The 16,587-nt window shown below is 43.7% G+C and overlaps 1 non-coding gene and 1 pseudogene across 1 annotated transcript; both read left to right on the top strand.

Annotated features, from left to right (window-relative positions):
* The first annotated feature begins 906 nt into the window (after window positions 1-906).
* Window positions 907-1,067, top strand: LOC132043660 (U1 spliceosomal RNA). The gene has a single exon (XR_009411888.1). It is a non-coding gene; the product is annotated as a U1 spliceosomal RNA (small nuclear RNA).
* A 5,746-nt stretch (window positions 1,068-6,813) lies between these two features.
* On the top strand, window positions 6,814-6,992 carry LOC132043663 (U1 spliceosomal RNA; annotated as a pseudogene).
* The last annotated feature ends 9,595 nt before the right edge of the window (window positions 6,993-16,587 follow it).

Raw genomic sequence — 16,587 nt, 5'->3', positions numbered from 1 at the left:
CAACCACTTCTGCGCCGTCCAGGCTTACTGACTAAGGCCAAAAGAATGAAGAAAAATCAGACAGACGATATGCTTTATAATACTGAGGATGAATTTACCTTCTTTTATAGGGGCACGCTGAAGGAATAATCTTGAAAGGTTCAAGAAAGGTTCAAGAAATGCATAACTATGGAATTGGTGCGATCTAAACTTTAGTGCCACAAAAGTATGGTTACTTTCGAATATTATACTTATTCTAAGCCCCGTTTGGCCATAAAAATTATTCACTTTATTCCTCGAAATTTTTTTCACTTTTTTTCCGGGATTAGCGTTTGGCCATGAGAATTTCGAATACAATTTGAAGTTGTATTCCGGAATACCAAAAACTCAAAAAACTTGTTTTTCAAAAAAATTTCACTTTTTTACAACTATATTTCACCAAAAACTACAATTTCAAAAATTATGGCCAAACACAACTCCAACTCCAAAATTCCAAAAAAAAGTGATTTTTTTTTTTTTTGATATCTATGGACAAACGGGGCCTATTATTCCGAGTAGACCTCCTAGGCGTTAATCCAGATTAGTTAAATTAGTGCATCTCAATACGGATGATAATTTTTTTTGTCTTAAGTTTTCTTCGAGTTGTACAAAAATTCGGCCTGCAAAGTTTGAGATTGTACCATCTAATAGTGGAATTTCGAACAGACGCTTGCTTTTTAAGCAGAAAAATACATCTTATACTTAGGATTTTTGTTTGATCGAACCCATAACTTGGACGTTAATCCCATAACTGTAAAATCTCATTGTTTTCTAAATTTTGAAAATATTTTGTTTAAGAAAACTGTTTTCTCTTTAGTTAATCCCACACCGGACAATACAAACAGACAATGCTGTAGAATAAAAGTTGGGGTGGGCTGACTAAATAACATACTTACCTGGACAGGGTCAATGGACGATCAACAAGGTCCATGGCCTGGGCTGGTGACTTTCATTGCACTTTGGAGGGGTGTCAGTCTAAGGTCGGCTCAAGTGGTCGAGCCTACGTCATAATTTGTGGTAGTGGGGGCCAGCGTTCGTGCAGCCCCCTTCCAATTCTGAGACCAAATTTTTTGGATGGCCATATAAGTTTTAAGCTCGGTCCGAAAATGGTTTCCTCCATTCGTTTCTGCATACAAACGGAGGATGAATTGCATAAATGTTTCTACTTCTGTAATTTCGAAATTTTAATCTTTGCAATTTCATTTAGTACAATATGTGATCTTGTATGTAAGAAGTTTTTTATTAAGCAATTATTCTCTTTCCCAATAATTGAATTTGTTATATTTTGAGAAAAATTTGTCCATGCATCTTCGAAACAAAACTGCTATTTTCATATTATGCGACACCATTTTTTTGTATTAAGTGACACTATTAACTTAGGATTGGGCTCCTCTCCATTTCCATTCTCTCCATTTTCCCCAAGTTCTACCTTAGATTAGGGACACATGGCATAGGTTAAAATTAATGGCTAAGATTTAATTGACTAAAACAAGTCTCTAACCATGATTTACATAATTAATAACTTATCCATAAATATATTAAAATATTCTCTCTTCCCATTTTAGTTTCCTAGCAGTAAAATCCAAAATCCCCTTTCTCCTTATCAGTTTGCCCGATCTTCTCTCCCTTTTCTTAGTGTGTTAATTGATGCGTGAGTTTCACAAAGCATATCCATCCCAAGCCCTAGATAAAGGAGAAGAAATGTGGACGTTGACGACCAAAGATAAAAATGTCTAATGATGATAAATTCTATAATCCTCTTATCTTAGTATAATGAATCTGAATAAAGTGGAATTGATAAAGAAAATTTCACAAAGCAGATACTTATTAATTTTGGATTGAGAGGCAATTCAGTGATTGGGTTTTCTAACGGTACACCCGTAGCCTGTTATGGTAGAATAATGGTGATATCCTGTGAATTAGTAATGGAATATATTCTGTGAATGTGTAATATCACAGAATTAGTATATCATCAATTGAATAATGAGTCTAATTCTGCACCGGAAAAAAGAATAAGTGGGAAACTAAAATAGGAAGAGAGAGAATATTTTAATATATTTATGGATAAGTTATTAATTATATAAACCATGGTTAGAGACTTGTTTTGGTCAATTAAATCTTAGCCATTAATTATAACCCATGTCATGTGTCCCTAATCTAAAGTAGAACTTGGGGAAAATGGACAGAAGGAAAATAGAGAGGAGAGCCCAATCCATTAACTTATTAGTCAATTTTAAAAGAATGATATTATTCTATTTGAAAGCAATTTAATTTTAGATTTTCCTCTTTTCCTTTTATGAAAAACCTATATAAATACATATTCCTTTCATCCCATTTTATGTGAAATTGTTACTTTTCGGGCGTCGAATGTTTTAAATGTAACTAGTATCGCGCGGTCAATGTCAAATGGAATTAATCGTAAATTATTACTCAAATCTATTTACAATATGTCTGTATTTCCTTCAATATTTAGACTGATATTTTTGTGGAGACCACTATTTTATCTAGTCAAGTTTTAATACTCATCCTTTATTTTTCTGGCAAGTAATATTCCTCTTGCATGTAAAGGATAAATAAAGGTTGTTAAAGTGATTCTTTAAAAAAAAAAAAAAAATTAGGATGGAAAGAGAAGTTTGAAATCTAACTTTTATAGCTACTTTACTTCACAACCATCGAATTTAATTTTTACCTGTTCCAATCCATATTCATATTCTCTTAAAAGAATCTATACTAATAGTTAAGGCTTTCCAATTACTCCTAACTTAATTCCTCTTTATAGTAAAAATAATCGTTTTTATCTTTGATTTAAAGAAAAATACAAACTACATACAATTTAGAAAGTTTATATTTCAAATTAAATACCAGATATTAAAAAAAAATCAATTCAAAAATTAACTACACTCATGTTATTTTAGTGTTCATTAACATCGTCCAAAACTTGTCATGTAATTTTTAATAATTCACCGCTTAGCTAAATATCAGTTTACGTTATATGTATACCTTATTAGATTTCCTTATAGTTAGTCAATATGTTTACCATATATTTCTTGACATAGAAAAGCAGAAAAAAAAAAAAACTATATTCCATATATAGAAGAGAAGTATCTTTAAGCCAATTGATTAGAGCTTGTAATTAGAGAGAAATGAACCTACATTCTTTCTAACCCTTAAACAAAAAATAAAAACAAATTACTTAGATAAGATAAACTAATTGAGTTTTGTAAATTTATTTATGTGATTTTAAGACATAAATTATGTTGAACTCCATTATCATATATGTTCACCAAAATAATAAACTTGCTCTATCACTACCTTTTTTCTGGAGTTCAAATAATGCTGGTTCATTTCCTTAGATAAAAATCAAAGATGAACCATGAACCCGCGAGTGAGAAAAAAGATAATGCATACAATATTATACGTATTCATCATTAAATTGTTGTTATTTCTTGTCCCAATACTTGAGAAAAGGCCAAATGCATAAGCAACCTCTTAAAGTTGTCACAAAATTTCATTTTGGCACCTCAACTAAGGCTTGTTCCTATTAGACACTTCAATTATATTCAAAGTGTACCAATTAAACACCTAGTGATTAACAAGTTAAACAGAAACAAAGGCGTGCAATTCATATGCTGTGACATGGAAAAAGTAATGAATAAAAAACAAACACATGGCTTGTTAATCAAAATTAACCAAAAAGTGGGTTTTTGTCACGCCCCGAATCATGGCTTGAGCGAAACACGGCACTCGGTGCCATACTGCATGTGACCGAGCGAACCACATGGCTTGCTGACTCATCATGAAGCATACATGAGCGGAAATATAGCATAAATGTGATGAGCTTTCATAAAACATGAGAACCATAACATTTATAAAATACTGGTTTAAAACATGAATGCGAAAATAACATGAGTTGAGCCAAAGATGGCTAAACACCTTGCATGTCTAACATAACTAAACTGACTAGTTTATGAAACCTTTAATCATGAGTCTAGACTGGAAAACGTACTTGCTGGGACAAGACCCCCAACATACCTTTAAATGCATAACTAATAAAATAAAGATAACTGACTAAAATCCCGAATGAGATAGGGCTCACCAATAAACTGATATGAGCGAATCCTACTGAGCAGATTGGCGTCCTGTAAATTCGTACCTGCATCGTGAAATGCAGGCCTCCGGGTAATAAAAGGGGACGTCGGCACGTTGAATGTACTCATATCTAAAGCAACTGAATGAAATAACATGGGTCATGGAAATAACATAATAGAGACTGAACTGAAACATGATCATGAACATGAGTGCCTATACATATATAACATGTGTAAAATATCGTGAGTAGGGAGACCAAGAATATAACCGACAACATGGTCTGGTACTTACGTTCTACCAGCAGAACACTCATACCTTGCCAGGGACATGAGATTTAATAATATTATGAAAGGATCCAGTAATTATGAGAGATCGTCCTAAGCAAGGGTGGAGCGATCCTCATCCTACGGCTACGTAGTTTCAGGCTGTTTAAAGCCTTCTCGGTAATTAATGTAACTCCCAAAAACATGAATATGGAAAATAAGTGGCACTTGCTGCCTATGGCTTTTCATGAATCATAATTTGCATATACATGGAAATCATTCGTATTATTCTTGCATGAACTTATAAAACATATATATAGCTTTTCTTGAAAATATCATCATAGTTCATAAACATGCATGTAAGAACCCATGGAATGCAATGTATGGGTTTTCATGGATTACGGACAGTTTCTCAATAATCATGATGATGTATCAAGAACACATTGAAGAATTTGTAATAATTTAATACATAATATAACATGGGACATGGACCTAGAGTTATCATGAACATGGTTAAAATCCCTAGTTTTCGTGAAGCTTCATACTTTATGGAAGAAGAAGCGTGGGGAAGAACAATGATGTTCCCACACGTAGATAGCAACCCTACATACCTTAATCGCTCCAAAACTTGAATTAAAGACTTGAACTTTGAAGAAGATTTCCAAAATCTTGAATCTTGAACCTTGAGATGGGTTTCCTTGAAAACCCTAGGTTAGGAATGATGATTTCTTGTTTAGATTACAAGGATATATGTTAGAATTGACTTGGAATGATTAGAATAGGCTTACCTTGGTGTTCTTGATGATGGGAGAGGGTAGGAGGTCGTTCCAGGGCTTGAAGGAATGAAAAATAATGATTTGGACTGATATGGACGAACATATACCATTCTGAAACTGTCACGCCCCGAACCTGGGCCTGGACGTAACACGGCACCCGGTGCCTGACTGCATGTGACCGAGCGAACCAATTGGCTGGCTGAATCAACATGTGATACCAAAACATAACTAACTTATAAAATAAAACTAACAAATGCTGATTAACTAAAAGTCTGACTGAAATATCATAATGCGGAAATACTTAGACAATCGAAAATATCTTAAAGTAGCCAACATGGCTAAACCAAAACAATCGAACAACCGAGTATAATCACAACAAGACTAACATAACAAATGTCTAACTGTCTGAACTGTGTCTATGAAGCCTCTAATGAATACAAAAAGGTAACTGTCTAGAAAGCTGTAAGAACTGCATGACTGATATCGCCCCGAAGGAAACTGGGGCTCACCACAGTAGCTGATACGAACACTTCTAAGTAGCTGGATCGTCAACCTGTATGTCGTTACCTGCATCGCGAGATGCAGGCCCCCAAGCAATAAAAAGGGACATCAACACATTTGAATTAGTGATTTTTTTTTTTTTGATATCTATGGACAAACGGGGCCTATTATTCTGAGTAGACCTCCTAGGCGTTAATCCAGATTAGTTAAATTAGTGCATCTCCAATCTGGATGATAATTTTTTTTGTCTTAAGTTTTCTTCGAGTTGTACAAAAATTCGGCCTACAAAGTTTGAGATTGTACCATCTAATAGTGGAATTTCGAACAGACGCTTGCTTAAACATTAGGATAAACCGGTCGATTAGTTAACATGTTGGTTTATCAAAAGTGTAATAATATATCACGTGTGACTTTATAAGTGAGGTCTAGGGAGGATGGAGTGCACGCAAACGTTACCCTACCTTTGTGGGGGTAAACGGCGTTTTTCCTATATAGACCCTTGACTTAACAAAAAACATTTTACAAAACATGTTGGCTTGTCGTAATTCAAAACAAAGATCCAAGTAAGAAAAAAAAGGCTACTGTGGATTAGTTTTGATATTAATGGTATAAATAAAATTCACTAATGCATCGATTGTGTTACACAATTTTTAAATATCATGAAATACATTATGTTGTTATTCTCCTTCACGTTATAATATTTTATTTCACAAAAAGAACATAATTAAAAGTTAAGAAGACATATGTTTATTAAAAGAGTTGGCCCATAACTTTTTAAGCAGAAAAATACATCTTATACTTAGGATTTTTGTTTGATCGAACCCATAACTTGGACGTTAATCCCATAACTGTAAAATCTCATTGTTTTCTAAATTTTGAAAATATTTTGTTTAAGAAAAGCATTTTTCTCTTTAGTTAACCCCACACCGGACAATACAAACAGACAATGCTGTAGAATAAAAGTTGGGGTGGGCTGACTAAATAACATACTTACCTGGACAGGGTCAATGGACGATCAACAAGGTCCATGGCCTGGCAGTGGCGGATTCAAAATTTTTAATCAGGGTGTTCGAAAAAACAAATGAACCAATTTTTGCATTTGTTCAGAGTGTTCAAAAGTCAATATATGTACATGAACATATAAAATTGACCCTAAATATACACTGTAATTTTTTGCCGAGGGTGTTCGGGTGAACACCCCGGGCCTTGACTGCATCCGCCCCTGTGGCCTGGGCTGGTGACTTTCATTGCACTTTGGAGGGGTGTCAGTCTAAGGTCGGCTCAAGTGGTCGAGCCTACGTCATAATTTGTGGTAGTTGGGGCCAGCGTTCGTGCGGCGCCCTTCCAATTCTGAGACCAAATTTTTTGGATGGCCCTATAAGTTTTAAGCTCGGTCCGAAAATGGTTTCCTCCATTCGTTTCTGCATACAAACAGAGGATGAATTATATAAATGTTTCTACTTCTGTAATTTCGAAATTTTAATCTTTGCAATTTCATTTAGTACAATATGTGATCTTGTATGTAAGAAGTTTTTATTAAGCAATTATTCTCTTTCCCAATAATTGAATTTGTTATATTTTGAGAAAAGTTTGTCCATGCATCTTCGAAACAAAACTGCTATTTTCATATTATGCGACACCATTTTTTTTTATTAAGTGACACTATTAACTTAGGATTGGGCTCCTCTCCATTTCCATTCTCTCCATTTTCCCCAAGTTCTACCTTAGATTAGGGACACATGACATAGGTTAAAATTAATGGCTAAGATTTAATTGACTAAATCAAGTCTCTAATCATGATTTACATAATTAATAACTTATCCATAAATATATTAAAATATTCTCTCTTCCCATTTTAGTTTCCTAAAGAGTAAAATCCAAAATCCCTTTCTCCTTATCGGTTGCCCGATCTTCTCTCCCTTTTCTTAGTGTGTTAATTGATGCGTGAGTTTCACAAAGCATATCCATCCCAAGCCCTAGATAAAGGAGAAGAAATGTGGACGTTGTGTACGGTGAAAACCGGTGATGACCGGATGGGAGAAGTGAGGAACGCGCACGATGACATTCGAGCCGAACCGGAGTAGCGCTTGTACGGAGGGCGGCCGGAGGAGCGCTTATGCGAGAGCGAGCAAGGGCGTCTTTCGGTCCCGTATGGCCGTTGGGCGGTATAATCGTTGGCCGGGTGGTCGTTGGTCGGTATAGCGGGTTGCATGTGAGCCGCGCGCGTCGGTAGTGTCTGTCACGGTCGGCCACCAACCATGCGTGTGTCGAGGCGGCGCCGTCGGTCAAATCCCACCAAATCCGTTCGGAAGTTTGTCCTTGTTATTATTATTTTATTCATTTCACATTGTATGAAGCCCATGGAGGCTGCACTATAAATAGGGGACACCCCCCTCCTTTGAGGGGGTTGGCTCCTTTACATTTCAAGAACATTTGTAAGAAAAGAATCTCATATACTTGCTCTCCCTTTCATTTACTCGGCCAAGGCCGTTTTCCTTTCAAGGATTATTGCTAATCGTATAATACAGTGCTCATAAAGATCTACATCTTTGGCCGCTCCATTGGAGAGCCTCCTAATCTCTATTTCCTTTAACTTACATACGTCAAGAACAAAGCACATATCCTATACCCACTTACAAATTCAATTGATTACCCAATTTCGGGGTAAACAGTTTGGCGCCCACCGTGGGGCTAGGATAATAGTTCTTAGTCTTGATTCTTATCAAACTCATTTAAACCGTGACCCCTCGTTCGCCTCGTCAAAAAACGAATCTATGGCTGACGTCGGGCAATCCGGTCACGTTAACAACACCGAAATTGTGGCGAGAAAATGAGGGCGGCGAGCACGGGGGCTGCCGAACCTGTGACCCGAACCCCCGTTGACTCGAGGGAGGGGCTCGGCCGGCAAAACACCGTGGATCGGGAGAATGCGCCCTTCGGCCACGGATCCCCTAAGAACTCATAACTCGTTACATTGTCTCGGACCCCGAGGCGGAAGGAACCGGAGTCACCGAATGACGGCATTAATTTGCGTCGATTTTCGAAATGTTGCGGGAACAAAGAACGACGAATTGCCGGAGCAAGGAATGGCGATTGCCGGTTACAAGGCGGACGAGGGGAAGTTGGGCGGAAAAGGCAAAGGGTATAGTGGAAAGCGGAAGAAACGAACGGCGGGTGGTCGAGAGCGACGGTTACGGGGCCGGTTCTTCCACCGAGGTCCTAAAAATGCTTGAGACTTTGGCAAAACGGGTGGATTCGACCGAGAAGAAGGTTGAGACGTATAACTCTCGGGTGGATCGGATACGGGGGCTCCGCCTTTCTTTGAAGGGGCCGAATTCGAAAAGATACATCCAAAGGCCTTTTCCACCAAGTGCGGCCCGGCCCCGATCCCGAAAAGGTTCGGGGTGCCGACATCCGGAAATACGACGGCACAACCGACCCGCGCGAGCACGTGACCTCGTATGCTGCGCCATAAAGGGCAATGATATGGAAGAAGACGAAATTGAATCGATGCTGGCTTGAAAAAGTTTGGGGAAACTGCTGTCAAAGGGAGCGTTGACATGGTACGACCATTTACCGAACACTCGATCACTTCGTTCGAAATCTTTGGCCGACGCCTTCGTGAAGGCGCACGCGGTGCCATCAAGGTGCGAGGCCGTAAGGCCGACATCTTCGGATTACACAAAGGGACGATGAGTTGCGGGGAGTTTGTCTCCGGTTCCGGAGGAACGGATGGAATTACCCGGTGCCGAAGAATGGGCCGCGCGAGGCTTTCACGAAAGGGCTCGATATGCTAAGTTCGGTTGCCTCGGCCAAATTGAAGGAAAACTTGCTAGAATACGAGGCCGTAACATGGGCCGATGTCCACAATCGATATGAATCGAAGATTCGGGTAGAGGATGACCAGCTCGAGCTCTCTCCAGTAAAGTCAAAGATGAACGGAAGCTTCGAGAAACCGAGAAAGGGTCACGAAGCAAAATCCGAATCGGCTAAAGAAAGGTTTCGGCCATACTCGCACCCGGAGCGATCAAATTTCAAAACGGAAAAATCAAGGGGAGGCCGAGCCACCCCTCGGTCGGGGGTAGCGAGAATGGACACGCGCCCGGCCCGAATAGCCGGGGCCCTCGTTCGGGAGCGAAACCGGGAGTTCGGCCCGACAATAAAGGTCCTCGAGGATTTCGGAATACAACTTCAACGTCGGTACCTCGGATCTTGTCTCGGCCGTCGGTCGTGTTTCGGATGTTCGGTGGCCAAAGCGTTAAGGACGGTCCGGGACAACGGGACCGAGCATGGTTTGTGAATATCACGGAACCCACGGTCACAAAGCGAGGATTGCCGCCAATTGAGAGAAGAGGTGGCCGGTTGTTGAAAAACGGCCACCTCGAGATTTATTGAGTGAACGAGCTAAAAGCCATTACAAGGAAAGAGAAGTTCATCGAAGGATCGAACCGGTCGAACACCGACATGTGATCAACATGATAGTCGGGGGAGTGACACCCCTAGATGCCGGTAATGAAACGGACTAAGATTTCCATCGTTCGGGAAAAGCGAACCGAGACCATTTATCCGGAGCTTCCATCTCCTTCGACGACGCGGACGAAGAGGGCGTCATTCAACCACACAATGACGCATTGGTAATTTCTGTACTTATCTTTAAAACTATGGTTAAACGTATCTTGATTGATCCAGGTAGCTCAGCCAACATAATTCGATGGAGAGTGATCGAACAGTTAGGGCTGCTCGATCGAATCGTACGACAACCCGGATACTCAGCGGGTTCAACATGGCGAGCGAAACCACAAAAGGGGAGATCTCACTGCCCGTGAGCATCGAGGCCACCATTCAACAAACCCTGTTCTACGTGATCGAAGGGGACATGAAGTACAATGCATTATTGGGCAGACCTTGGATACATAGCATGAGGGCGGTGCCTTGACATTGCATCAAATGCTGAAATTCCCCACCTTAGAGGGAGTGAAAACCGTCCGCGGTGAGCAACCCGCGGCAAAGGAGATGTTCGGCGTAGAAGAATCGGCACCCGGCCCGAGGAACCGTCCGGGGGAAGGAGGGTTCGACCGGACGCCCCCAATAGCAATCAAAGAATATCGGGGAGGACCCGGAGTACGGAGACGATGACTTCGGGATGCCCCGATCTTTTGTCACACCAGATGACTCGGACGCAACCAAGTCGACCATAGAAGAGCTGGAGCAGATCATCCTGTTCGAGTTCCTACCAGACAGGAAGGTATACCTGGGCACGGGGCTTACCCCGGAGCTCAGGCACAAGTTAATTGAATTTCTTCGAGCTAACGCCGATTGCTTTGCATGGTCACATATAGACATGACAGGTATATCACCAGAAGTAGCTTCACACAAGCTCAGCTTGGACGGTAAGTTCTCCCCGGTGAAGCAGAAAAGGAGGCCCATGTCGGAGTCGAAGCATGCCTTCATCAAGGACGAGGTAACAAAGCTTTTAAATATTGGTTCTATCAAGGGAGGTGAAATACCCGGATTGGTGGCTAATGTGGTGGTGGTACCCAAAAAAGGTAATAAATTTCGGATGTGTGTCGATTATAAAGATTTAAACAAGGCGTGCCCGAAGGATTCATTCCGTTGCCGCACATCGATAGAATGATCGATGCTACGGCCGGACATGAAATGTTAAGTTTTCTCGACGCTTACTCCGGGTATAACCAAATCCGGATGCACCCGGAGGATCAAGAGAAAACGTCCTTCGTAACCCGATACGGGACTTACTGTTACAACGTCATGCCTTTCGGACTAAAAAATGCCGGTGCAACTTACCAACGCCTAGTTAACGAAATGTTCGAACAACATGTAGGAAAAACGATGGAAGTTTATGTTGACGATATGGTTGTTAAGTCCCTGGAAACAGAGGACCATTTAAAGCATTTGCAGGAAACCTTCGATGTGCTCCGCAGATACAACATGAAGCTTAACCCGAGAAGTGCGCCTTCGGAGTGAGGTGCAGCGAGGTTTTGGGCTTCATGGTGTCAAACCGGGAATCGAAATCAACCGGACAAAATCAAAGCCATCGAGGACATCGAGGTCGTGAACAACATAAAAGGGGTACAAAGGCTTACGGGAGAATAGCGGCGGCACCGAGTCGCTTCATATCAAGGTCCTCCGACAAGTGCCACCGTTTCTTCTCTTTGCTCGAAAGAAGAACGACTTCGTATGGACACCGAGTGTCAAGAGGCTCTACAAGAGCGAAGAGGTATTTGACCGGCCCCGTTCTTTGCACACACCGAAGGCCGACGAGCCGCTTTTCCTCTACCTAGTTGTCTCCGGAGTAGCGGTAAGTGGCGTTTTGGTCGGGAGGAATCAGGTACGCAATTCCCTGTCTATTATGTAAGTAGAACTTTGGGGGATGCAGAAACCCGGTACCCTCATTTGGAAAAATTGGCGTTAGCATTGGTAAGCGCCTCCAGAAAACTCAAACCCTATTTTCAATGCCACCCTATACGTGTTGTGACCACTTACCCTTTGAAAAATATCATGCATAAACCAGAGCTGTCTGGTAGGTTAACAAAATGGGCCGTAGAAATTAGCGGCTACGACATCGAGTATAAACCCCGAACGGCCATCAAATCCCAAGTCTTGGCCGACTTCGTAGCCGACTTTGCCCCAGCTTTGGTCCCCGAGGTCGAGAAGGAACTCCTACTGACCTCGGGAAATATCACGGGCATTTGGACTCTACATACGGACGGGGCCTCGAACCTTAAAGGTTCCGGGCGGAATCGTCCTCAAAAGCCCGGCCAGGAGATATCATCAGACAGTCGATTAGAACTGCTAAATTAACTAACAATGAAGCCGAGTATGAGGCTATGATTGCAGGTTTGGAGCTGGCTCGAGGCATGGGAGCCGAACTTATCGAGGCTCGATGCGACTCGCTCTTGATCGCAAATCAGGTGAATGGTGTTTTCGAGGTTAGGGACGAACGGATGCAAAGGTACCTCGAGAAAGCCCAGGTGGTACTCCACCAATTTAGAGAATGGACCGTACAGCACATACCGAGGAACGAACGGCGAGGCCGACGCCTTGGCAAATCTAGGATCATCGGTTAATGAGGAAGAGATCAACCTCGGGTCGACGGTGCACTTGACGAACACGGCCATAGAGACCGGGCGAGCGAAATATGCACGATGAGCACGACACAGGGACCCGGCGTAACAAGTACGTCGACTACTTGCGCGATGGCAAGCTCCCGAGTGATCCAAAAGAATCGCGATCACTACGGACCAAGGCCGCGCGCTTTTGCTTAGTGGATGACCAGTTGTATCGGCGCTCCTTCCTCGGACCCACGGCCAAATGTGCGGGACCGGGCGAAACGGAGTACGTGATAAGAGAGATACACGAGGGAACCTGCGGCAACCACTCCGGTTCAGAAGCTTTGGTTCGAAAATTAGTCAGGGCCGGCTATTACTGGAATCGAATGGACGAGGACGCAAAAAACTTTGTCCGAAAATGTGAGGGGCTGTCGAAGCATGCCCGATGATCCGTCGGCCGGGGAGCTACGCACTCGGTGATCTCACCACGGCCGCCATGAAGTGGGGAATGGACATCGTGGGCCCGCTACCCCCGAGCGCCGGGTAAGGCCGTTTCATTACATTTTATGACCGACTATTTTTCTAAATGGGTTGAAGCACGAGAGCCTTCGAAAAAATAAGAGAGAAGGAAGTGATCGACTTCATATGGGATCACATCGTCTGCCGTTTCGGCATCCCCGCCGAGATAACTTGTGATAACGGCCCTCAGTTCGTGGGCAGCAAGGTCAACAGTTTCCTCGAAGGATTGAAGATCAAGAAAATTGTATCGACCCCGTATCACCCATGCGCGAACGGACAGGCGGAATCCACGAATAAAACAATAATCCAAAGTCTAAGGAAGAGGCTTGAAGCGTCGAAGCACCGTTGGAGAGACGTATTACCGGGTCTTTGTGGGCTTACAGGACCACGTCCAAATCGAGCACCGGAGAAACTCCGTTCTCATTGGTATACGGGGCCGAAGCTCTTATCCCCGTAGAAGTCGGTGAACCGACTCTCCGTTTCAGGTACTCCACCGGGGAGGCAAACGATGAAGCCATGGCCGTGAAACTCGACCTCGCGGATGAACTACGCGAATGCGCGTCTATTCGCATAGCGGCCCAAAAACAAAGAATGGAAAGGTACTACAACCGGAGATCCGGCCTCCGGCATTTCCGAGTGGGGGACTTGGTGCTTCGAAAGGTCACCTTGCACACCAAAAACCCCAACGAGGGGAAGCTGGGTCCGAACTGGGAAGGCCCGTACAAGGTATCCGGCATAACGGGCAAAGGATCGTACCAGTTGCAATCAATGGACGGGCAACGGTTACGCAACAACTGGAACGTGGCTCACCTAAAGAAATACTACTGCTAAGGTATGGGCCATATTCTCTCATTAACCTTTCTCATTTTTGCAGGAAGTCGAGAACGGATGGGAAATAGAATCTAGGCCTGAAAACACGTGTTGCACTCTTTTCCTTAGTACGGTTTTGTCCCAAAGAGGGTTTTCCGACAAGGTTTTTAACGAGGCAACAAGTATAACGTGTTACTGAACAAGTATGAAGGGCAAAACGAGCACTCACCCGGAGTAAAATAACAGCACTCACCCGGCCTTAAGGCTCGGATCAGTGCTGGGGGAGTACCGTGCCCACACCAACGACGACACCGATTAAAGTGAATAGGAAGATCCAAAATTTGCTACGGCAAAATAAGGCCCGGCCACCGGCCATAGCCTCCAATGTAAGGACCAAACGATCATAACGAATCGTGTCCCAACCAAAATTTGCTACGGCAAAATAAGGCCCGGCCACCGGCCATAGCCTCCAATGTAAGGACCAAACGATCATAACGAATCGTGTCCCAACCAAAATTTGCTACGGCAAAATAAGGCCCGACCACCGGCCATAGCCTCCAATGTAAGGACCAAACGATCATAATGAATCGTGTCCCATTTTTACTTGCTACGGCAAAAGAAGAAAGAGTCAAAACTCTCGTATGTACAAACGATTTACAAAAATAAAGTTGTCAAAAGCTGTCAAAGTTAGCAACTTCCTGTTAAATTGTACTCTACAAAATAGCAAAGGCTACCGGCCAAATGTTCGATAAGACCCCCAAACGGGGGCTGACACTTTATTAGCCAAGGCTAAAAAGATACCGGCCCTAAAACAAAGCCGAAGTAAAATGTCGACTCTAGTAGAACGGCTCTCGGAATTCGGAGATAACCGAACTCTCGAAGAGTCGGGTAAAAAACCGAACAAGCATGATGAATCGGTGACCACGAGTCACCTTACCGTGAAAACGGACCAACAATCGCAGTAAAAATAATGGCAAACATACAAACGAAGAAAGCTGGAAAGATACACTTTTCATTTATATACAACGGGTGTTCTTTACATTGAGAAAAAGAAGAATGAAAGTTCTACGAAAATGAAGAATAAAAAGATAGATGCCAAAATAATGGCTCTACACTATCCGGCATGGCTAGAGGAGGATGAATGCTCGGATTCGGTCCGCTCGGAGTCATCTGACTCGGACCCGAGAGCGCGGTTGGCCTTCTCCTCCATCCCTTGGGCTTCTAGTATCAGGGCCGGAAGGTTCTCGAGGCCATGCCCAACTTGCTCGAGGGTGAGGCGCCGAGATTTCCACTTCTCATACTCGGCGACAATAGCGGTATGAGCCTCGGCCGCCTCCACACTTCTCCATGCTTCCTCCAAATCGGCTTCGGCCTTGGCTAGTTTGGCTTCGGAGTGAGCCCGGTTTCTTTCGAGGTCATCTTTCACACGGTTGACCGCATCCAACTTGGCCTTAAGACTGTCATTGGCTTTATTCGCCCCCTCGAGTTCGGCTCTAATACCCTCACATATCCGGGCCCGCTCCTCAGCTCTTTCCTCCAAAATTCTGCTGCGCTCGTTGAACAAGGCAGCCTCAGACTCGAGCTGCCGGTTCCTCTCGGACAAGCTTGTAGCATCGGCCTTCACCGAGTTCAGCTCTCCCCGAAGGTGGGAAACCATGGCCTCGAGCTCGTCCAACCGCGTAGAGAATTGGGTGTTATCCCGGCTAAGGGCGATCTTGTCGGCCTCAAGACTCCGGTTATAATCGGTCATGGCGGCCAGGTCGCTTGCCAAACGACGGTTCTCCTCCTTGGCCGCATCAAGCTCGGGGCGAAGATTGGCTAGCACGGCCACCCGGCTCAACTCTCCCTCCTTCTGCTGGAGAAGGTGTTGATATTTCTCCGTCTCCCGGCCCTGGGCATCGAGTTGGCCCCGGAGGTCGTCTATCTCGTGTTGAGCACGGATGAAGGCCTCGTTGACCAGCACCACACTCTGCAGATAAGACAAACCAAAGGACTTAGGCAAAAGACGGGATGGCATTCCGAGAATAGAATGTACAGGGATGGTTAAGAATCTTACCCGGTTGCCCGCGTGCATACCCTCGTTCATAAGGCACTGCCAAGTGACCCCGGTCATCTTGCGTTTGTCCGAATCCGAGACAAGGGGACGCAAATAGCTCGCAACGCCCACGGGGCGTGATAAGAAGCTAAAGTCTTCGGGGACGGTGACCACTGCTGATCGGGTCCTCCGAGGTTCCACGCTCGGGGCTGGGAAAACATTCACCAAACTGTCCCTGGCACCAGATTCCGATGCTCGGTTGGCCGGCCTAGTGACCCGGGGAATAGGAAGGTGACCGAAGCCCGCTGCTTCACAAGAAGCCGGAGGAGTCCCCAAGAACATCTCCTCGAAATCATCAACACGTTGAGCTGGGGTGGATGAACTTGGAGCGGCCTCGATGTTCTCGGCGAAGGCCAGAGGCTCCGTAGTCACGGCAGGCTCGGAAGGTGGACGGGCACCTACGGTGGCCTCGGTATCCGGTTCTCCAGCTACGCTTTCACTGGCCT

Source organism: Lycium ferocissimum, unplaced genomic scaffold (genome assembly GCF_029784015.1).
Source record: "Lycium ferocissimum isolate CSIRO_LF1 unplaced genomic scaffold, AGI_CSIRO_Lferr_CH_V1 ctg2681, whole genome shotgun sequence".
In the NCBI taxonomy this organism is placed as follows: Eukaryota; Viridiplantae; Streptophyta; class Magnoliopsida; order Solanales; family Solanaceae; genus Lycium; species Lycium ferocissimum.
Note: the sequence above shows the minus strand (reverse complement) of the source record. Positions and strands in the feature narration are given on the sequence as shown.